The sequence below is a fragment of the Nerophis lumbriciformis genome, linkage group LG08, assembly GCF_033978685.3.
Source record: "Nerophis lumbriciformis linkage group LG08, RoL_Nlum_v2.1, whole genome shotgun sequence".
In the NCBI taxonomy this organism is placed as follows: Eukaryota; Metazoa; Chordata; class Actinopteri; order Syngnathiformes; family Syngnathidae; genus Nerophis; species Nerophis lumbriciformis.
Window position 1 is genome coordinate 5,352,725 of NC_084555.2, and position 25,671 is coordinate 5,378,395.

A 25,671-nucleotide genomic window follows, 5' to 3' on the forward strand; every position below is an offset into this window, starting at 1 on the left:
CAGGAGTTGAAAGCAGGTTTAATCGTATTAGAAGTTTGCAAACAGTCATTTATAAGTACGAGCGTCGCCATTGTTACATTCGCCACTTGCGCTCTTATCTTCTTCGTGCAGCGTCATCGGGAATTAACCGGGCCCGTTTCCGTAGCAACAGAGCCTCGCAAAACACAAACATGCGGCCGCTTACATGCCAACACATCCAGCTCAATCCGTTTTCTTCACGGACGACGATGACAATCGCACAACTTGTTCGCGCGGCTCAACACAGCGGCTTGCAGTGCCGCATGTTCAGGGCGCAGGTTCGGCCCAGGTTGGCGCCCTCCAGGAGAAGGTCGGAGAGGCGGTCCAGGCCGAGGCAGGTGGTGAGGGGGCTGACGAGACCGTAGATACCCCCCAAGGTGATGCTGAGGGGCCAGGCGAGGAAGAGCAGCAGCAGCAGCCAGATGATGCACCACAAAGGCGAGGCGCAGTTTGCCATCCTGCTCTGGAAGACCCCGAGGTAAGACACAGAAATAGAAAAACATTGAGAATTTATTCAAAAACAACAAGACAAAACCCAAACAAAAAGCTCGAAGTACCTCCTAGTCTGAAATGTCATTCACTCTTCGACAAATGTACTCGTTTGTAAAGATGAGATTCTGTTGTTTGATAACATGTGACTACTTTTTTTGGTTTCTGTACTAAAAGACTTTTGTGGTCTTGAAAGCTTGAAGTTGAAGTTTGAGCCATTAAGAATTTCAATGAGAATAATTATTTAGCAGCGCTAAGCAGTCATTTTATCGAGCTGTGATAGGACAGACCTCTGCTGTCCTATCGAGTCTTCCACATGAACTAATCAATCATATGTGTGTGTATGTATATATGTATGCATATATATGTATATATATTGATTCCCCTCGGGGTGATGGACGGCTGGCAGCGCTTCATAGCAGCAGTCGACCTCCAGGGTCCCAAATCCCCGCCCCTATGTTGCGAGTTGTCGTGATTAAATGTAACATGTTTATGTGTGCATGGCATGGAGGTTTTTTCCCACTCCAGACTAGGCCCCCTTAGGAGCCCAGTCTAGATTGTATTTTTTACTCATCTTCTTCCTCAGCGTTTTACCTTTTTCTTATATTTACGGGGCGCCTCGTGGCGACCCATCAGCGTTCCTGTTCTGTAACCCTGTACACTGTTTGTTTGTCTAATCTTGAACGGGTTTGTGCTGAAAACATAGTTTCGTTGTACTTGTGCAATGACAATAAAGTCCTATCCTATCCTATACATATATCAGTGTTCGTACGGGTGCTTAAAAACCTTGAAAATGCTTGGATTTTCAAGTTGTGTTTGAATTTTGGGTGAAGTGCTTGTAAATGCTTGGAAATGTTCATCAAATTTCTCGGCAATCTGACTCAATAGGCTAGTTATAAAATAGAAAAAATAAGTAAAATAGGTTTCCTTAAAAATGAAAGCTACACGCCTGATCTGTTGGCTTTGCACGAGCCCTTACATTAGGTTGTTGTCATGCCACAGCCGTATATACGGCTCTGTGTCGCCCCCAAGAGGACAGTGGTGCAACGGTCCATCATGCCGGGAGGTTGTCGTTTTAATGAACATGATGTATGCATGAATTATGATACAAAACAAACAAGAAAACTGTAATGTTAATTTTTCTAAGGAATGATGTCTACATGAATTATGATACAAACAAACTAGTAAACAATAATAATTAATGTTATTTATTATACGGAATTATGTATACATGAATTATGATACAAACAAGTAAACAATAATGTTATTTCTTGTAAGGAATGATGTCTACAAGAATTATGATACAAACAAACTAGTAAACAATAATAATTAATGTTATGTATTAAAAGAAATGATGTATACATGAATTATGATACAAACAAGCAAAGTAAACAATGTTATTTCTTGTAAGGAATGATGTCTACATGAATTAAGATACAAACAAACAAGTAAACAATAATGCTATTTCTTGTAAGGAATGATGTCTACATGAATTATGATACAAACAAACTAGTAAACAATAATAATGTTATTTATCATAAGAAATTATGTGGTTTTTTTTAAATAAATGTTGATTTCTATTTACTGTTTTAATTGGTTTTACCCTTTAAAATCGTTTTTAATCATATTTATTTTTATATTGGTTTTATATTTATTTATTTTTTTGTTTTTATTCAGTCATTGGTGGAGCTAAGGATAATATTTGAATATTGTTTCGAATATTGTTTTTAATATTGTTGTGCAGCACTTTGGAAACATTTTTGTTGTTTAAATGTGCTATATAAATAAAGTGGATTGGATTGGATGTATACATGAATTATGATACTAAACAAACAAGTCAACAATAATGTTATTTCTTGTAAGGAATGATGTCTACATGAATTATGATACAAACAAACAAAGTAAACAATAATGTTATTTCATGTAAGGAATGATGTCTACATGAATTATGATACAAACAAACTAGTAAACAATAATGATGTTATTTATTATAAGGAATGATGTCTACATGAATTATGATACAAACAAACTAGTAAACAATAATGTCATTTATTATAAGGAATGATGTATACATGAATTATGATACAAACAAGCAAAGTAAACAATGTTATTTCTTGTAAGGAATGATGTCTACATGAATTAAGATACAAACAAACAAGTAAACAATAATGCTATTTCTTGTAAGGAATGATGTCTACATGAATTATGATACAAACAAACTAGTAAACAATAATAATTATTGTTATTTATCATAAGAAATTATGTGGTTTTTTTTAAAATAAATGTTGATTTCTATTTACTGTTTTAATTGGTTTCACCCTTTAAAATCGTTTTTAATCATATTTATTTTATATTGGTTTTATATTTATTTATTTTTTGTTTTTATTCAGTCATTGGTGGAGCTAAGGATAATATTTGAATATTATTTTGAATATTGTTTTGAATATTGTTGTGCAGCACTTTGGAAACATTTTTGTTGTTTAAATGTGCTATATAAATAAAGTGGATTGGATTGGATGTATACATGAATTATGATACTAAACAAACAAGTCAACAAAAATGTTATTTCTTGTAAGGAATGATGTCTACATGAATTATGATACAAACAAACAAAGTAAACAATAATGTTATTTCATGTAAGGAATTATGTCTACATGAATTATGATACAAACAAACTAGTAAACAATAATGTCATTTATTATAAGGAATGATGTATACATGAATTATGATACAAACAAGCAAAGTAAACAATGTTATTTCTTGTAAGGAATGATGTCTACATGAATTAAGATACAAACAAACAAGTAAACAATAATGCTATTTCTTGTAAGGAATGATGTCTACATGAATTATGATACAAACAAACTAGTAAACAATAATAATTAATGTTATTTATCATAAAAAATTATGTTTTTTTTAAATAAATGTTGATTTCTATTTACTGTTTTAATTGGTTTCACCCTTTAAAATCGTTTTTAATCATATTTATTTTATATTGGTTTTATATTTGTTTATTTTTTGTTTTTATTCAGTCATTGGTGGAGCTAAGGATAATATTTGAATATTGTTTTGAATATTGTTTTTAATATTGTTGTGCAGCACTTTGGAAACATTTTTGTTGTTTAAATGTGCTATATAAATAAAGTGGATTGGATTGGATGTATACATGAATTATGATACTAAACAAACAAGTCAACAAAAATGTTATTTCTTGTAAGGAATGATGTCTACATGAATTATGATACAAACAAACAAAGTAAACAATAATGTTATTTCATGTAAGGAATGATGTCTACATGAATGATGATACAAACAAACTAGTAAACAATAATAATTAATGTTATTTATTATAAGGAATGATGTATACATGAATTATGATACAAACAAACAAGTAAACAATAATATTTCTTGTAAGGAATGATGTCTACATGAATGAAGATACAAACAAACTAGTAAACAATAATAATTAATGTTATTTATTATAAGGAATGATGTCTACATGAATTATGATACAAACAAACAAAGTAAACAACGTTATTTCTTGTAAGGAATGATGTCTACATGAATTATGATACAAACAAACAAAGTAAACAATAATGTTATTTCTTGTAAGGAATTATGTCTACATGAATTATGATACAAACTAGTAAACAATAATAATTAATGTTATTTATTATAAGGAATGATGTCTACATGAATGATGATACAAACAAACTAGTAAACAATAATAATTAATGTTATTTATTATAAGGAATGATGTATACATGAATTATGATACAAACAAACAAGTAAACAATAATATTTCTTGTAAGGAATGATGTCTACATGAATGAAGATACAAACAAACTAGTAAACAATAATAATGAATGCTATTTATTATAAGGAAAGATGTATACATGAATTATGGTACAAACAAACAGGTAAACAATAATATTTCTTGTAAGGAATTATGTCTACATTAATTATGATACAAACAAACTAGTAAACAATAATAATGAATGCTATTTATTATAAGGAAAGATGTATACATTAATTATGGTACAAACAAACAAGTAAACAATAATATTTCTTGTAAGGAATGATGTCTACATGAATTATGATACAAACAAACAAAGTAAACAATAATGTTATTTCATGTAAGGAATGATGTCTACATGAATTATGATACAAACAAACTAGTAAACAATAATGATGTTATTTATTATAAGGAATGATGTCTACATGAATTATGATACAAACAAACTAGTAAACAATAATGTCATTTATTATAAGGAATGATGTATACATGAATTATGATACAAACAAGCAAAGTAAACAATGTTATTTCTTGTAAGGAATGATGTCTACATGAATTAAGATACAAACAAACAAGTAAACAATAATGCTATTTCTTGTAAGGAATGATGTCTACATGAATTATGATACAAACAAACTAGTAAACAATAATAATTAATGTTATTTATCATAAGAAATTATGTGGTTTTTTTTAAATAAATGTTGATTTCTATTTACTGTTTTAATTGGTTTCACCCTTTAAAATCGTTTTTAATCATATGTATTTGTATATTGGTTTTATATTTATTTATTTTTTGTTTTTATTCAGTCATTGGTGGAGCTAAGGATAATATTTGAATATTGTTTTGAATATTGTTTTTAATATTGTTGTGCAGCACTTTGGAAACATGTTTGTTGTTTAAATGTGCTATATAAATAAAGTGGATTGGATTGGATGTATACATGAATTATGATACTAAACAAACAAGTCAACAAAAATGTTATTTCTTGTAAGGAATGATGTCTACATGAATTATGATACAAACAAACAAAGTAAACAATAATGTAATTTCTTGTAAGGAATGATGTCTACATGAATTATGATACAAACAAACAAAGTAAACAATAATGTTATTTCTTGTAAGGAATGATGTCTACATGAATTATGATACAAACAAACAAAGTAAACAATAATGTAATTTCTTGTAAGGAATGATGTCTACATGAATTATGATACAAACAAACAAAGTAAACAATAATGTTATTTCTTGTAAGGAATTATGTCTACATGAATTATGATACAAACAAACAAAGTAAACAATAATGTTATTTCTTGTAAGGAATTATGTCTACATGAATTATGATACAAACTAGTAAACAATAATAATTAATGTTATTTATTATAAGGAGTGATGTCTACATGAATGATGATACATACAAACTAGTAAACAATAATAATTAATGTTATTTATTATAAGGAAAGATGTATACATGAATTATGATACAAACAAACAAGTAAACAATAATATTTCTTGTAAGGAATGATGTCTACATGAATGAAGATACAAACAAACTAGTAAACAATAATAATTAAAGTGATTTATTATAAAGAATGATGTATACATGAATTATGATACAAACAAGCAAAGTAAACAATGTTATTTCTTGTAAGGAATGATGTCTACATGAATTAAGATACAAACAAACAAGTAAACAATAATGCTATTTCTTGTAAGGAATGATGTCTACATGAATTATGATAGAAACAAACTAGTAAACAATAATAATTAATGTTATTTATCATAAGAAATGATGTGGGTTTTTTTTTAATACATTTTGATTTCTATTTACTGTTTTAATTGGTTTCACCCTTTAAAATCGTTTTTAATCATATTTATTTTATATTGGTTTTATATTTATTTATTTTTTGTTTTTATTCAGTCATTGGTGGAGCTAAGGATAATATTTGAATATTGTTTTGAATATTGTTTTTAATATTGTTGTGCAGCACTTTGGAAACATTTTTGTTGTTTAAATGTGCTATATAAATAAAGTGGATTGGATTGGATGTATACATGAATTATGATACTAAACAAACAAGTCAACAAAAATGTTATTTCTTGTAAGGAATGATGTCTACATGAATTATGATACAAACAAACAAAGTAAACAATAATGTTATTTCATGTAAGGAATGATGTCTACATGAATTATGATACAAACAAACTAGTAAACAATAATGATGTTATTTATTATAAGGAATGATGTCTACATGAATTAAGATACAAACAAACAAGTAAACAATAATGCTATTTCTTGTAAGGAATGATGTCTACATGAATTATGATAGAAACAAACTAGTAAACAATAATAATTAATGTTATTTATCATAAGAAATGATGTGGGTTTTTTTTTAATACATTTTGATTTCTATTTACTGTTTTAATTGGTTTCACCCTTTAAAATCGTTTTTAATCATATTTATTTTATATTGGTTTTATATTTATTTATTTTTTGTTTTTATTCAGTCATTGGTGGAGCTAAGGATAATATTTGAATATTGTTTTGAATATTGTTTTTAATATTGTTGTGCAGCACTTTGGAAACATTTTTGTTGTTTAAATGTGCTATATAAATAAAGTGGATTGGATTGGATGTATACATGAATTATGATACTAAACAAACAAGTCAACAAAAATGTTATTTCTTGTAAGGAATGATGTCTACATGAATTATGATACAAACAAACAAAGTAAACAATAATGTTATTTCATGTAAGGAATGATGTCTACATGAATTATAAATAATAAATGATAAATGGGTTGTACTTGTATAGCGCTTTTCTACCTTCAAGGTACTCAAAGCGCTTTGACACTACTTCCACATGTATCCATTCACACACACATTCACACACTGATGGAGGGAGCTGCCATGCAAGGCGCTAACCAGCACCCATCAGGAGCAAGGGTGAAGTGTCTTGCTCAAGACACAACGGACATGACGAGGTTGGTACTAGGTGGGGATTGAACCAGGGACCCTCGGGTCGCGCACGGCCATTTTCCCACTGCGCCACGCCGTCCCAAGGAATGATGTCTACATGAATTATGATACAAACAAACTAGTAAACAATAATGATGTTATTTATTATAAGGAATGATGTCTACATGAATTAAGATACAAACAAACAAGTAAACAATAATGCTATTTCTTGTAAGGAATGATGTCTACATGAATTATGATACAAACAAACTAGTAAACAATAATAATGTTATTTATCATAAGAAATGATGTGGGTTTTTTTTTAATACATTTTGATTTCTATTTACTGTTTTAATTGGTTTCACCCTTTAACATCGTTTTTAATCATATTTATTTTTATATTGGTTTTATATTTATTTATTTTTTTGTTTTTATTCAGTCATTGGTGGAGCTAAGGATAATGTTTGAGTATTGTTTCGAATATTGTTTTTAATATTGTTGTGCAGCACTTTGGAAACATTTTTGTTGTTTAAATGTGCTATATAAATAAAGTGGATTGGATTGGATGTCTACATGAATTATGATACTAAACAAACAAAGTAAACAATAATGTTATTTCTGGTAAGGAATGATGTATACATGAATTATGATACAAACAAACAAAGTAAACAATAATGTTATTTCATGTAAGGAATGATGTCTACATGAATTATGATACAAACAAACTAGTAAACAATAATAATTAGTGTTATTTATTATAAGGAATGATGTCTACATGAATGATGATACAAACAAACTAGTAAACAATAATAATTAATGTTATTTATTATAAGGAAAGATGTATACATGAATTATGATACAAACAAACAAGTAAACAATAATATTTCTTGTAAGGAATGATGTCTACATGAATGAAGATACAAACAAACTAGTAAACAATAATAATTAATGTTATTTATTATAAGGAATGATGTATACATGAATTATGATACAAACAAACAAGTAAACAATAATATTTCTTGTAAGGAATGATGTCTACATTAAGTATGATACAAACAAACTAGTAAACAATAATAATGAATGCTATTTATTATAAGGAAAGATGTATACATTAATTATGGTACAAACAAACAAGTAAACAATAATATTTCTTGTAAGGAATGATGTCTACATGAATTATGATACAAACAAACTAGTAAACAATAATAATTAATGTTATTTATTATAAGGAATGATGTATACATGAATTATGATACAAACAAGCAAGTAAAAAATAATGTTATTTCTTGTAAGGAATGATGTGTACGTGAATGATGATGATACAAACAAACTAGTAAACAATAATAATTAATGTTATTTATTATAAGGAAAGATGTATACATTAATTATGGTACAAACAAACAAGTAAACAATAATATTTCTTGTAAGGAATGATGTCTATATGAATGAAGATACTAGTAAACAATAATAATTAATGTTATTTATTATAAGGAATGATGTCTATATTAATTATGATACAAACAAACATGTAAACAATGACGTTATTTCTTGTAAGGAATTATGTCTACATTAATTATGATACAAACAAACTAGTAAACAATAATAATTAATGTTATTTATTATAAGTAAAGATGTATACATTAATTATGGTACAAACAAGCAAGTAAACAATGTTATTTCTTGTAAGGAATGATGTCTACATGAATTATGATACAAACAAACTAGTCAACAATAATAATGAATGTTATTTATTATAAGGAATGATGTATACATTAATTATGGTACAAACAAGCAAGTAAACAATAATATTTCTTGTAAGGAATGATGTCTACATGAATTAAGATACAAACAAACTAGTAAACAATAATAATTAATGTTATTTATTATAAGGAATGATGTCTGTATTAATTATGATACAAACAAACAAGTAAACAATAACGTTATTTCTTGTAAGGAATGATGTCTACATGAATGAAGATACAAACAAACTAGTAAACAATAATAATGAATGCTATTTATTATAAGGAAAGATGTATACATTAATTATGGTACAAACAAACAAGTAAACAATAATATTTCTTGTAAGGAATTATGTCTACATTAATTATGATACAAACAAACTAGTAAACAATAATAATTAATGTTATTTATTATAAGGAATGATGTCTACATTAATTATGATACAAACAAGCAAGTAAAAAATAATGTTATTTCTTGTAAGGAATGATGTGTACATGAATGATGATCATACAAACAAACTAGTAAACAAGGTTTGCAAACACCAATGACATTGAATAGCTTCATGTTCTATGCCCCATTCAGTTAATAACTGCCGGTTCAATGTTAGGCTTAGCTTTTAGCAGATTTTCCGTATTTTTCCTACAGACCGCATTTGCTGACCTCAAACAACAAGGCTATGGATCGGTTCGCACTGTTTTTCGCCTTTTGAAGGGTACTGGAAAAACTTCAAAATTGGTCTTGAGAGTCCTTAAAAAGTCGAAATGATGTTAGTGACGCCATGAAGTGTCGGATCTTCCTCCTAACTGACATGAAGCTTTCAGGTGGGGGTGTGATCATGCCTACGTGTTAATTTCCACACTAACATTGCCCCCTTGTGGTGAATAATTAGAACTGTCTTACACATTCTCCAATTTTCCTGACATTCGTAATGGTTGGTCTGGGTGTTGGGTGGGACGCCATTGCATGACTACTGCAGAGCCTATATCGCCCCCTTGTGGTGAAAAACTATAAGTCATAACTTCCTTACGCAAGCACTGTTCCTTCTGAAATATTTGGCGTTGGGTGGGATGCTACCTGCATTACTGCAGCGGCGCCAATACTTCCCCCTAGTGGTGGATGTCATGACTTCCTTCTACATGCTCCCATCTTTCTAAAAAGGTGGACGGTGGGTCGGGGTGTCGGGTGGGACGTAACTGCATGACTCATGCGGCGCCATTATCGCCCCCTTGTGGTGGGAAATGATAGTTAGAATTGCCTTACAGACGCTCCGATCTTCCTGAATTTTTTTGGTAGTGGGTTAGGGCATCGGGAAGGACATAACAGCGAGCGTCATTGTACTGTATTGTATTGTACTGTACTTTGTTGAGAATTTTTCAAGAATTCAGTGGAGATGTCCGATAATATCGGCCGATAAATGCTTTAAAATGTAATATCGGTATTGGTTTCAACCTCCCGATTTTCCCGGGAGACTCCCGAATTTCAGTGCCCCTCCCGAAAATCTCCCAGGGCAATCATTCTCCCGATTTCCACCCGGACAACATTTTAGGGGGCGTGCCTTAAAGGCACTGCCTTTAGCGTCCTCTGCAACCTGTCGTCACGTCCGCTTTACCTCCATACAAACAGCGTGCCGGCCCAGTCACATAATATATGCGGCTTTTACACACACATTAGTGAATGCTCATGAATGGCTCATGGGACTCCTGAGGCAGCGGACAGTTACCGACAGGCCAAGCGGTGTGCGGCTTCAGCGGTCGCGGAGGCAAAAACTCGGACATGGGAGGAGTTCGGGGAAGCCATGGAAAACGACTTCCGGACGGCTTCGAAGCGATTCTGGACCACCATCCGCCGCCTCAGGAAGGGGAAGCAGTGCACTACCAACACCGTGTATGGTGCGGATGGTGTTCTGCTGACCTCGACTGCGGAAGTTGTGGATCGGTGGAGGGAATACTTCGAAGACCTCCTCAATCCCACCAACACGTCCTCCTATGAGGAAGCAGTGCCTGGGGAATCTGTGGTGGGCTCTCCTATTTCTGGGGCTGAGGTTGCTGAGGTAGTTAAAAAGCTCCTCGGTGGCAAGGCCCCGGGGGTGGATGAGATCCGCCCGGAGTTCCTTAAGGCTCTGGATGCTGTAGGGCTGTCTTGGTTGACAAGACTCTGCAGCATCGCGTGGACATCGGGGGCAGTACCTCTGGATTGGCAGACCGGAGTGGTGGTTCCTCTCTTTAAAAAGGGGAACCGGAGGGTGTGTTCTAACTATCGTGGGATCACACTCCTCAGCCTTCCCGGTAAGGTCTATTCAGGTGTACTGGAGAGGAGGCTACGCCGGATAGTCGAACCTCGGATTCAGGAGGAACAGTGTGGTTTTCGTCCTGGTCGTGGAACTGTGGACCAGCTCTATACTCTCGGCAGGGTCCTTGAGGGTGCATGGGAGTTTGCCCAACCAGTCTACATGTGCTTTGTGGACTTGGAGAAGGCATTCGACCGTGTCCCTCGGGAAGTCCTGTGGGGAGTGCTCAGAGAGTATGGGGTTTCGGACTGTCTGATTGTGGCGGTCCGCTCCCTGTATGATCAGTGTCAGAGCTTGGTTCGCATTGCCGGCAGTAAGTCGGACACGTTTCCGGTGAGGGTTGGACTCCGCCAAGGCTGCCCTTTGTCACCGATTCTGTTCATAACTTTTATGGACAGAATTTCTAGGCGCAGTCAAGGCGTTGAGGGGATCCGGTTTGGTGGCTGCAGGATTAGGTCTCTGCTTTTTGCAGATGATTTGGTCCTGATGGCTTCATCTGGCCAGGATCTTCAGCTCTCACTGGATCGGTTCGCAGCTGAGTGTGAAGCGACTGGGATGAGAATCAGCACCTCCAAGTCCGAGTCCATGGTTCTCGCCCGGAAAAGGGTGGAGTGCCATCTCCGGGTTGGGGAGGAGATCTTGCCCCAAGTGGAGGAGTTCAAGTACCTCGGAGTCTTGTTCACGAGTGAGGGAAGAGTGGATCGTGAGATCGACAGGCGGATCGGTGCGGCGTCTTCAGTAATGCGGACGCTGTATCGATCCGTTGTGGTGAAGAAGGAGCTGAGCCGGAAGGCAAAGCTCTCAATTTACCGGTCGATCTACGTTCCCATCCTCACCTATGGTCATGAGCTTTGGGTTATGACCGAAAGGACAAGATCACGGGTACAAGCGGCCGAAATGAGTTTCCTCCGCCGGGTGGCGGGGCTCTCCCTTAGAGATAGGGTGAGAAGCTCTGCCACCCGGGGGGAGCTCAAAGTAAAGCCGCTGCTCCTCCACATCGAGAGGAGCCAGATGAGGTGGCTCGGGCATCTGGTCAGGATGCCACCCGAGCGCCTCCCTAAGGAGGTGTTTAGGGCATGTCCGACCGGTAGGAGGCCACGAGGAAGACCCAGGACACGTTGGGAAGACTATGTCTCCCGGCTGGCCTGGGAACGCCTCGGGATTCCCCGGGAGGAGCTGGACGAAGTGGCTGGGGAGAGGGAAGTCTGGGCTTCCCTGCTTAGGCTGCTGCCCCCGCGACCCGACCTCGGATAAGCGGAAGAAGATGGATGGATGGATGGATGGATTAGTGAATGCAAGGCATACTTGGTCAACAGCCATACAGGTCACACTGAGGGTGGCCGTATAAACAACTTTAACACTGTTACAAATATGCGCCACACTGTGAACCCACACCAAACAAGAATGACAAACACATTTCGGGAGAACAACCCGCACCGTAACACAACATAAACACAACAGAACAAATACCCAGAATCCCTTGCAGCACTAACTCTTCCGGGACGCTACAATATACACCCCTCGCTACCACCAAGTTGGACAATATCGGAATATCGGATATCGGCAAAAAAGCCATTATCGGACATCTCTAGAGTTCAGAGACTTTTCCAATCCTTTCTGTCTTTTTTTTAATCTTTATTAAAACAAATCTAACATATTTTTCCTGGTGTTAAAGCTCAACTCAAACGTTTAAGACCACAAAAGTTTTTTAGTACACACACAAAAAAAAAAAAGTAGTCACATGTTTTTGTACGGTTTCCTGTTGTGACACAAACTGTAACGTCGGCGAAATTGATTTTTAAAATAAACCGAGACACATTTTATTCATGACCCTTGTTTGGAACCAGAAGGAAAATAGTCAAGTTTGTTGACTAACATCATTTCGGGTAACCTTTATAAAAGTGATGATGTCATACAAGACAAATTAATTAATTTCAACCCTTAGCACATTTTATTCAGACCTTAAATCTTTAAATCTAACGCTAAAACACTAAGACCGAGTTGTTAAACCCAACCGCAAAACCCTGACCTCAAAACCCCAATCCTGGTTTTTAAACCCTAATCCTCGTTTTAGAGCGTGAGCTCCAACCTCAGTTGAATACGTTTAACCCAAAGAACACCAAAACATGATGGCAATAATGAAAAAGTGATTATTAACATGGAGACATGATAGTATTTTACAAACCCCGTTTCCATATGAGTTGGGAAATTGTGTTAGATGTAAATATAAACGGAATACAATGATTTGCAAATCCTTTTCAACCCATATTCAGTTGAATGCACTACAAAGACAAGATATTTGATGTTCAAACTCATAAACTTTTTTTTTTTTTTTCAAATAATAATTAACTTAGAATTTCATGGCTGCAACACGTGCCAAAGTAGTTGGGAAAGGGGATGTTCACCACTGTGTTACATCACCTTTTCTTTTAACAACACTCAATAAACGATTGGAAACTAATTGTTGAAGCTTTTAAAGTGGAATTCTTTCCCATTCTTGTTTTATGTAGAGCTTCAGTCGTTCAAAAGTCCGGGGTCTCCGCTGTCGTATTTTACACTTCATAATGCGCCACACATTTTCGATGGGAGACAGGTCTGGACTGCAGGCGGGCCAGGAAAGTACCCGCACTCTTTTTTTTTTACCAAGCCACGCTGCTGAATATGGCTTGGCATTGTCTTGCTGAAATAAGCAGGGGCTTAGATGGCAGCATATGTTGTTCCAAAACCTGTATGTACCTTTCAGCATTAATGGTTCCTTCACAGATGTGTAAGTTACCCATGCCTTGGGCACTAATGCACCCCCCATACCATCACAGATCCTGGCTTTTGAACTTTGCGTCGATAAAAGTCTGGATGGTTCGCTTCCCCTTTGGTCCGGATGACACGATGTCGAATATTTCCAAAAACAATTTGAAATGTGGACTCGTCAGACCACAGAACACTTTTCCACTTTGCATCAGTCCATCTTAGATGATCTCGGGCCCAGAGAAGCCGGCGGCGTTTCTGGGTGTTGTTGATAAATGGCTTTCGCTTTGCATAGTAGAGCTTTAACTTGCACTTACAGATGTAGCAACAAACTGTATTTAGTGACAGTGGTTTTCTGAAGTGTTCCTGAGCCCATGTGGTGATATCCTTTTAGAGATTGATGTCGGTTTTTGATACAATGCCGTCTGAGGGATCGAAGGTCACGGTCATTCAATGTCGGTTTCCGGCCATGCCGCTTACGTGGAGTGATTTCTCCAGATTCTCTGAACCTTTTGATGATATTATGGACCGTAGATGTTGAAATCCCTAAATTTCTTGCAATTGCACTTTGAGAAACGTTGTTCTTAAACTGTTTGACTATTTGCTCACGCAGTTGTGGACAAAGGGGTGTACCTCGCCTTATCCTTTTCGTGTGAAAGACTGAGCATTTTTTGGGAAGCTGTTTTTATACCCAATCATGGCACCCACCTGTTCCCAATTAGCATTCCTCAACTTTATCAGTATTTATTGCCACCTTCCCCAACTTCTTTGTCACGTGTTGCTGGCATCAAATTCTAAAGTTTATGATTTTTATATGAAATATGAAATTATGTTCTTTTCCAATACCTGAATATAACTGATAACAGTAGTTCAGCCGGGATATGCTCATTTCAACATTAGATTTACAGCCCCGAAATATTATTGTTTTCATTTCGATGTCCCGCCCTCCACCGTTTTAACCAATTAGTAAGTCCGTGAGTGTGTCACATCTAGGTTGCCCTCATCGTCGGGCTACTGCCAACGGTAAAGTTACTAAACATGTCAGACCTTAGTAAATGTAAAAGGCGTCGTTACAATCCTCAACTTATTTATGACGAACGAAGATTTGTATCGGGGGATACCTTTGAAAGATGGAGATGACTAAAGGCGGAGAAGATTTTATCAGTTTGAACATCAAATATGTTGTCTTTGTAGCATATTCAACTGAATATGGGTTGAAAATGATTTGCAAATCATTGTATTCTGTTTATATTTACATCTAACACAATTTCCCAACTCATATGGAAACGGGGTTTGTATATCAATCAATAGGTAGTGACAGTGATTGTTTGAATGTTACTCACTGATTACTTACTCTTCTGTGGATTTCTGGCCTAAATTAAGCAGAAATGTCTAAATGGAATAAAATACTACAGTATTATTGGCCTCTAGAGGAGATTAAAACTGTTCAGCATCGTGGCCACTGATTGGCTCAGCCTCAGGCAGCATTAATAGATTGCATTCAAAGATTGTACATGTGACTAAAGAGTGATAGTTCATAACCAGAGGGGTTGTTGACATTGTTTTTCATGTTTCAGCTACGAAAATATTCAAGTCCATCCATCCATCCATTTCCTACCGCTTGTCCCTCTCTGGAACCTATCCCAGCTGCACTCCGGCGGAAGGCGGGGTACACCCTGGACAAGTCGCCAACACAGATAGACAACATTCGCACTTACGTTCAAGTCGTAATTTTGGGACCGCAATGTCCCTTTGGGACAGAGGACCCTATTGTATTTTGTGCGTTTTATTATTAGGGCCCGCAATGGCCCATTGCAAAAGGACTCCCACAGGGAGTCCTTATGCAATGGGACATAAGGACCTATTGAATTTCTAAGGTTTTATTATTATTCTTTATTCTTTCTTTATTCTTCCGCCGCCTCTTTGAGCACTAATTTGACCCACTTAACATGCTTCAAAACTCACCATATTTGACCCACACATCAGGACCTGCGAAAATTGTCTTTTAATAAAAAAAAAAAACTGCAAAAATCAAAAAGAAAAACTAGACTGCCTGTAACTCCCACTAGAAAGGTCGGAAAGACATGAAACAAAATCCTCTATGTAGGTCTGACTCAGACCTAACTTTCATAATGGTACATTCTTGGGCTAAAATCAACAGGAAGTTGGCAATTCCCCCTTCAAGACAAAAAAGTACTAAAAACAGTCACTTTTGCCTCTTTGAGCTGTAATTTGACCCCCTTAACATGCTTCAAAACTCACCAAACTGAACACACACATCAAGACTGGCTAACACTGTGATCTAATGAAAAAAACCTAACCCCAAATCTAAAAATTGTGCTCTACAGCAATTTTTTAATAAAACGCACAAAAAACTACTCCTCGGATGAAAAAAATTACACAACTGCCTGTAACTCCCACTAGGAAGGTCGGAAAGACATGAAACAAAATCCTCTATGTAGGTCTGACTCAGACCTAACTTTCATAATGGTACATTCTCGGGCTAAAATCAACAGGAAGTTGGCAATTCCCCCTTCAAGACAAAAAAGTACTAAAAACAGTCACTTTTGCCTCTTTGAGCTATAATTTGACCCCCTTAACATGCTTCAAAACTCACCAAACTGAACACACACATCAAGACTGGCTAAAACTGTGATCTAATAAAAAAAACCTAACCCCAAATCTAAAAATTGTGCTCTACAGCAATTTTTTAATAAAACGCACAAAAAACTACTCCTCGGATGAAAAAAATTACACAACTGCCTGTAACTCCCACTGGGAAGATCAGAGAGACATGAAACAAAAACCTCAATGTAGGTCTCACTTAGACCTACATTTCATAAATTGACAACCCCCAGCAAAAATCTACAGGAAGTTTGCTATTCCCCCTTCAACACAACATTTTTGTAAAAACCCGTCACCTTTCTTCAAACATTATCTCCTCTGAGCGCGTTTGTTGTTTCGGCTAACACAGGAGAGAGATTGAACCCTTCTGATTAAAAGTTGGTGAAAGAGTTGTGATACCTGCTCCGGTTTTGATTTTATGAGCCTTCAAAGACCCGCTGCACTGATGCTCCTGCGGTGCTGTTTTTTTAAGATGGCTGCTCAAAAGCAGGAAGCACCAACGTGCCCACACAATGCAGACAAGGTAGGTACACTAGACAAAAGTCTTGGGACACTTCAGACTACAAGTAGACAAAAGTATTGGGACACTTAGGACTAGCACCTGCCAAATACGCGGGCCCGAACAACGCTGCTTGCAGCTTTAATTATTATTATTCCGCCGCCTCTTTGAGCTGTAATTTGACCCCTTTAATATGCTTTAAAACTCACCATATTTGACACACACATCAGGACTGGCGAAAATTGCCATCTAATAAAAAAAAAAAAAACTCAAAACTGCGCTCTAGCGCCCCCTAGGAAAAAACACAGACAAAACTGCTTGTAACTTCCGGTAGGAATGTCGTAAAGACATGAAACAAAAACCTCTATGTAGGTCTGACTTAGACCTAGATTTCATACATTGACATCCTTCGGCAAAAGTCAACAGGAAGATGGCAATTCCCCCTTCAAAACAACATTTTAGTAAAAACAGTCAATTTTGCCTCTTTGACCTGTAATTTGACCCCCTTAACATGCTTCAAAACTCACCAAACTGGACACACACATCAGGACTGCCAAAAATTGCGATCTAATAAAAAACCCAACCCCAAAACTCAAAATTGCGCTCTAGCCCCTATAAAGAAAACACAGACACAACTGCTCCTCGGAGGAAAACTCAGACAAAACTGCCTGTAGTAGGAATGTCTTAGAGACATGAAACAAAAACCTCTATGTAGGTCTCACTTAGACCTACATTTCATAGATTGACAACCCCCAGCAAAAATCAACAGGAAGTTTGCAATTCCCCCTTCAAAACAAAAGTTTTGTAAAAACCGGTCACCTTTTTTTCAAACGTTATCTCCTCTGAGCGCGTTTGTCGTTTCGGCTTCAAACTAGCACAGGAGAGGGATTGAACCCTTCTGATTAAAAGATGACCAAAGAGTTTTAATTACTGCTCCGGTTTTGATTTTATGTGCCGTCCAGCTTTAATTAATCATTAATTCCTATTAAGCAGTTATTCATTGACCATTTTTGGGCCTGTGACTAAATTAACAGTGAAAAAACTAAACTTTACTGGATTGCCAAAGTACAGTTATGTATCTAACCACTCACTTTAAGAAAGAAATCCGACCTTTGATCATATGTTATTGAGACTGAACCCAAATCTAATCCAAGAAGCCCAAAATCCCAAAGCAAAGACTCCAACCCAACCTTGTAACCTTAAGATCCAAACTGTAACAAATACTAACAATAACATCAAAACTACTTTTATTTACCGTATTTTTCGGAGTATAAGTCGCACCGGCCGAAAATGCACAATAAAGAAGGAAAAAAACATATATATGTCGCACTGGAGAATAAGTCGCATTTTTGGGGGAAATTTATTTGATAAAAGCCAACACCAAGAATAGACATTTGAAAGGCAATTTAAAATAAATAAATAGTGAACAACTGGCTGAATAAGTGTACGTTATATGAGGCATAAATAACCAACTGAGAACGTGCCTGGTATGTTAACGTAACATATTATGGTAAGAGTCATTCAAATAACTACAACATATAGAACATGCTATACGTTTACCAAACAATCTGTCACTCCTAATCGCTAAATCCCATGAAATCTTATACGTCTAGTCTCTTACGTGAATGAGCTAAATAATATTATTTGATATTTTACGGTAATGTCTTAATAATTTCACAAATAAGTCGCTCCTGAGTATAAGTAAAAAAAAAACTGAGACTTATAGTCCGAAAAATACGGTAATCATTCATTCTTATTTAGCAGAAATTAATTGACCCCTTTTGGGCCTGTGACCAATTAACAGTGATAAACAAAACTTTACTGTATTTTTTTAAAGTAGTTATTTATCTAACCACTCACTTTAAGAAAAAAATCCGACCTTTGAACATGTTATTGAGACTGAACCCAAATCTAATCCAAGAAGCCCAAAATCCCAAAGCAAAGACTCCAACCCAACCTTGTAACCTTAAGATCCAAACTGTAACAAATACTAACAATAACATCAAAACTACTTTTATTTACCGTATTTTTCGGAGTATAAGTCGCTCCGGAGTATAAGTCGCACCGGCCAAAAATGCATAATAAAGAAGGAAAAAAACATATAGATTTCATACATTGACATCCTTCAGCAAAAATCAACAGGAAGATGGCAATTCCCCCTTCAAAACAACATTTTAGTAAAAACAGTCACTTGTGCCTCTTTGACCTGTAATTTGACCCCCTTAACATGCTTCAAAACTCACCAAACTGGACACACACACCAGGACTGCCAAAAATTGCGATCTAATAAAAAACCCAACCCCAAAACTCAAAATTGCGCTCTAGCCCCTATAAAGAAAACACAGACACAACTGCTCCTCGGAGGAAAACTCAGACAAAACTGCCTGTAGTAGGAATGTCTTAGAGACATGAAACAAAAACCTGTATGTAGGTCTCACTTAGACCTACATTTCATAGATTGACAACCCCCAGCAAAAATCAACAGGAAGTTTGCAATTCCCCCTTCAAAACAAAAGTTTTGTAAAAACCGGTCACCTTTTTTTCAAACATTATCTCCTCTGAGCGCGTTTGTCGTTTCGGCTTCAAACTAGCACAGGAGAGAGATTGAACCCTTCTGATTAAAAGATGACCAAAGAGTTTTAATTACTGCTCCGGTTTTGATTTTATGTGCCGTCAAAGTCGGTCCCGTCCAGCTTTAATTAATCATTAATTCCTATTAAGCAGTTATTCATTGACCATTTTTGGGCCTGTGACCAATTAACAGTGAAAAAACAAAACTTTACTGGATTGCCAAAGTACAGTTATGTATCTAACCACTCACTTTAAGAAAAAAATCCGACCTTTGAACATATGTTATTGAGACTGAACCCGAATCTAATCCAAGAAGCCCAAAATCCCAAAGCAAAGACTCCAACCCAACCTTGTAACCTTAAGATCCAAACTGTAACAAATACTAACAATAACATCAAAACTACTTTTATTTATCGTATTTTTCGGAGTATAAGTCGCTCCGGAGTATAAGTTGCACCGGCCGAAAATGCATAATAAAGAAGGGAAAAAAAACATATAAAAGTCGCATTTTTGGGGGGAAATTTATTTGATAAAAGCCAACACCAAGAATAGACATTTGAAAGGCAATTTAAAATAAATAAAGAATAGTGAACAACAGGCTGAATAAGTGTAAATAAATAACCAACACATATTATGGTAAGAGTCATTCAAATAACTATAACATATAGAACATGCTATACGTTTACCAAACAATCTGTCACTCCTAATCGCTAAATCCCATGAAATCTTATACGTCTAGTCTCTTACATGAATGAGCTAAATAATATTATTTGATATTTTACGGTAATGTGTTAATCATTTCACACATAAGTCGCTCCTGAGTATAAGTCGCACCCCCGGCCAAACTATGAAAAAAAACTGCGACTTATAGTCCGAAAAATACGGTAATCATTCATTCTTATTTAGCAGAAATTAATTGACCCCTTTTGGGCCTGTGACCAATTAACAGTGATAAACAAAACTTTACTGTATTTTTTAAAGTAGTTATTTATCTAACCACTCACTTTAAGAAAAAAATCCGACCTTTGAACATGTTATTGGGACTGAACCCAAATCTAATCTAAGAAGCCCAAAATCCCAAAGCAAAGACTCCAACCCAACCTTGTAACCTTAAGATCCAAACTGTAACAAATACTAACAATAACATCAAAACTACTTTTATTTATCGTATTTTTCGGAGTATAAGTCGCTCCGGAGTATAAGTTGCACCGGCCGAAAATGCATAATAAAGAAGGAAAAAAACATATAAAAGTTGCATTTTTTGGGGGAATGTATTTGATAAAAGCCAACACCAAGAATAGACATTTGAAAGGCAATTTAAAATAAATAAAGAATAGTGAACAACAGGCTGAATAAGTGTAAATAAATAACCAACACATGTTATGGTAAGAGTCATTCAAATAACTATAACATATAGAACATGCTATACGTTTACCAAACAATCTGTCACTCCTCATCGCTAAATCCCATGAAATCTTATACGTCTAGTCTCTTACGTGAATGAGCTAAATAATATTATTTGATATTTTACGGTAATGTGTTAATCATTTCACACATAAGTCGCTCCTGAGTATAAGTCGCACCCCCGGCCAAACTATGAAAAAAAACTGCGACTTATAGTCCGAAAAATACGGTAATCATTCATTCTTATTTAGCAGAAATTAATTGACCCCTTTTGGGCCTGTGACCAATTAACAGTGAAAAAACAAAACTTTACTGGATTGCCAAAGTACAGTTATGTATCTAACCACTCACTTTAAGAAAGAAATCCGACCTTTGATCATATGTTATTGAGACTGAACCCAAATCTAATCCAAGAAGCCCAAAATCCCAAAGCAAAGACTCCAACCCAACCTTGTAACCTTAAGATCCAAACTGTAACAAATACTAACAATAACATCAAAACTACTTTTATTTATCGTATTTTTCGGAGTATAAGTCGCTCCGGAGTATAAGTCGCACCGGCCAAAAATGCATAATAAAGAAGGAAAAAAACATATAGATTTCATACATTGACATCCTTCAGCAAAAATCAACAGGAAGATGGCAATTCCCCCTTCAAAACAACATTTTAGTAAAAACAGTCACTTTTGCCTCTTTGACCTGTAATTTGACCCCCTTAACATGCTTCAAAACTCACCAAACTGGACACACACACCAGGACTGCCAAAAATTGCGATCTAATAAAAAACCCAACCCCAAAACTCAAAATTGCGCTCTAGCCCCTATAAAGAAAACACAGACACAACTGCTCCTCGGAGGAAAACTCAGACAAAACTGCCTGTAGTAGGAATGTCTTAGAGACATGAAACAAAAACCTGTATGTAGGTCTCACTTAGACCTACATTTCATAGATTGACAACCCCCAGAAAAAATCAACAGGAAGTTTGCAATTCCCCCTTCAAAACAAAAGTTTTGTAAAAACCGGTCACCTTTTTTTCAAACATTATCTCCTCTGAGCGCGTTTGTCGTTTCGGCTTCAAACTAGCACAGGAGAGAGATTGAACCCTTCTGATTAAAAGATGACCAAAGAGTTTTAATTACTGCTCCGGTTTTGATTTTATGTGCCATCAAAGTCGGTCCCGTCCAGCTTTAATTAATCATTAATTCCTATTAAGCAGTTATTCATTGACCATTTTTGGGCCTGTGACCAATTAACAGTGAAAAAACAAAACTTTACTGGATTGCCAAAGTACAGTTATGTATCTAACCACTCACTTTAAGAAAAAAATCCGACCTTTGAACATATGTTATTGAGACTGAACCCAAATCTAATCTAAGAAGCCCAAAATCCCAAAGCAAAGACTCCAACCCAACCTTGTAACCTTAAGATCCAAACTGTAACAAATACTAACAATAACATCAAAACTACTTTTATTTATTGTATTTTTCGGAGTATAAATCGCTCCGGAGTATAAGTTGCACCGGCCGAAAATGCATAATAAAGAAGGGAAAAAACATATAAAAGTCGCATTTTTGGGGGGAAATTTATTTGATAAAACCCAACACCAAGAATAGACATTTGAAAGGCAATTTAAAATAAATAAAGAATAGTGAACAACAGGCTGAATAAGTGTAAATAAATAACCAACACATATTATGGTAAGAGTCATTCAAATAACTATAACATATAGAACATGCTATACGTTTACCAAACAATCTGTCACTCCTAATCGCTAAATCCCATGAAATCTTATACGTCTAGTCTCTTACGTGAATGAGCTAAATAATATTATTTGATATTTTACGGTAAAGTGTTAATCATTTCACACATAAGTCGCTCCTGAGTATAAGTCGCACCCCCGGCCAAACTATGAAAAAAAACTGCGACTTATAGTCCGAAAAATACGGTAATCATTCATTCTTATTTAGCAGAAATTAATTGACCCCTTTTGGGCCTGTGACCAATTAACAGTGATAAACAAAACTTTACTGTATTTTTTAAAGTAGTTATTTATCTAACCACTCACTTTAAGAAAAAAAATCCGACCTTTGAACATGTTATTGAGACTGAACCCAAATCTAATCCAAGAAGCCCAAAATCCCAAAGCAAAGACTCAGAGGTGGGACCAAGTCATTGTTTTGCAAGTCACAAGTAAGTCTCAAGTCTTTGCCCTCAAGTCCGAGTCAAGTCCCGAGTCAAGACAGGCAAGCCCCGAGTCAAGTCCAAAGTCAAGACTGGAAAGTCTCAAGTCAAGTCCTAAGTCCTGCATTTTGAGTTTCGAGTCCTTTCAAGTCCTTTTAACCACAGACTAATATATTAACACAGATTGTGTATGCTTTTCAAACGCTGTATTTATTTATTAAAACAAGTGCATTTTAAATTGCAGGAAAGAAAATTGTGCTGACATTGCACTTTATAATAGCACTATTAACCAGTCATTTTAAACATTAACTCATTCCTTTACAGAACAAACACATTGAAAAATAAAGTGCAAATGTACTTATTTGTACAAAAGTGTTAACATTGAAAAAACATGACATACACATGAACATAACAAAAAAGTTGTACTTTTTATATGTCAGGGCCCTATGCTGCATTGCATTTGCAAAAGACCAAATTAGCCAAGAGTCTGTCAGTCATTTGTGCACGATGGGGGCGTAGTATGATGCCACCATGGCTGAAAACTCGCTCCACTGGAGCACTGGAGGCAGGCACTGCCAAGACTCTCATGGCCACTCGGAACAGTGAAGGAAGAGTCTTCATGTTCAATGCCCAGAACAAAAGGGGGGAGAGAGTTGTTTTGGGTTGGTGCACTACTTGTAAGTGTATCTTGTGTTTTTTATGTTGATTTAATTAAAAAAAGAGAATTTTTTTTTTTTTTTTCTTGTGCGGCCCGATACCAATCGATCCACGGACCAGTACCGGGCCGCGGCCCGGTGGTTGGGGACCACTGAGGTAAACAACCAAAAGTATGTCAGAAAGCTAGCTAAAACGGTACACATATTCATAATATAGTATACATTTTAAATGACCTTTATTTGACTATTTTTGTCTTTTTTTAGGTGGCTAAAATACGCGGTGCTGCTGACCGCCGTCTAACGTTACGTGTGATATATTGACTAACGTAACCCTGCTTAAAAAAAATCACTGAACAAAAAGTATGAATAAGGTAGTGAACTGCAACAGATTCCCGTGTTTGCAATAACGTTATAACGTTAGCAGTGAGTTTACAGCCTCACTGATTTAACTACACAGCAAATAAAAGTCACGTTACTTAGCCAATAAACGTTATCTTACATTCAAAACTTACCGTTCTTTGTGCAACTTCAAATGCCGGACGAAGTTGGAAGTTGTTGCCTCTCCATCAGTCATTTTGGAACCGCATGTGTTGCATACTGCAAACCGTTTTGTGTTGACCACCTCGTAATTTTTATACCCAAACAAAATTATTTTTAGGTATCATTTTTTGTTCACTGGCGTGTGGTTTGGACATGTCTTCTTCGTTGGTTGTCCTGCAATTTGATTGGATGAATGCTGTGTGATGAAAACAAAGTAGATCTAATTTGATTGGCTGTTGTACTGACAGCACACCAGCTGACACACGCAACGCTGATAGACAAGTACACAATGAAAAATACGGAGCGCTCCCGAATAACTTTTTCATCTTTGGGTTTTGGGGAAAGTAGCAAGTCGTGTCAAGTCATGTCAATTCAAAAGGCTCAAGTCCAAGTGAAGTCACAAGTCATTGATGTTAAAGTCTAAGTCGAGTTGCAAGTCTTTTTACATTTTGTCGAGTCTAAAGTCATCAAATTCATGACTCGAGTCCAAGTCATGTGACTCGAGTCCACACCTCTGCAAAGACTCCAACCCGACCTTGTAACCTTAAGATCCAAACTGTAACAAATACTAACAATAACATCAAAACTAACTAACACCCTAAACCAATAACTCATTTTCTGCATCTTTACTTTCTTCTTCCTGCAACTTTTCTTTCACTTCTCCATGAGAGCAACTTCCTGTGTTCACACCCTTGCTTTGTTTCCAAGTAGCAAACGAGTTGATCGGAAGAAAAGCACCAACGATCCCAAAGAGTACCTGAGGACGGACTAGAAAAGACATGGTCACCTTCAGCGTCGTCTTCTTCTTCTACTTGAGGCGCTCCAAAGTCCCCCCGTCCCTCTCAGCCGGGCCCAAAGACGCCGCTCGGCTTGTCCCACGGCGAGTAATTGATGTGGATGTGGAGGTATGTAGTGAGGGAATGGAGCGGAGGACGGCAGCAGGGAGACACAAGAAGTAGTGAGGACGTTACACAATGCACACGGCATGTGACTTCACTCCTATGATTGCAGTCAGGAGGTTGTCATTTATTTTTTTCTTCTTCTTCCCAGACTGACCACTGTTCCTTTAAAACCACCTAATAGTCATGAAGTGGAAGCAGCCTTACCTGATGACCTCCAAAACCAAAAACTATATTCCAAATGTTGCCTTTTGAACAGAAAT

General features: G+C 35.9%; 1 long non-coding RNA gene across 1 annotated transcript; it reads right to left on the reverse strand.

Moving 5' to 3' along the window:
* LOC133611227 (uncharacterized) lies at positions 1-25,481 on the reverse strand. Its single transcript, XR_009815959.2, has 2 exons — positions 25,297-25,481; positions 1-481 (listed from the first exon to the last, which is right to left on the reverse strand). It is a non-coding gene; the product is annotated as an uncharacterized lncRNA (long non-coding RNA).
* Between the last annotated feature and the right edge of the window lie 190 nt (positions 25,482-25,671).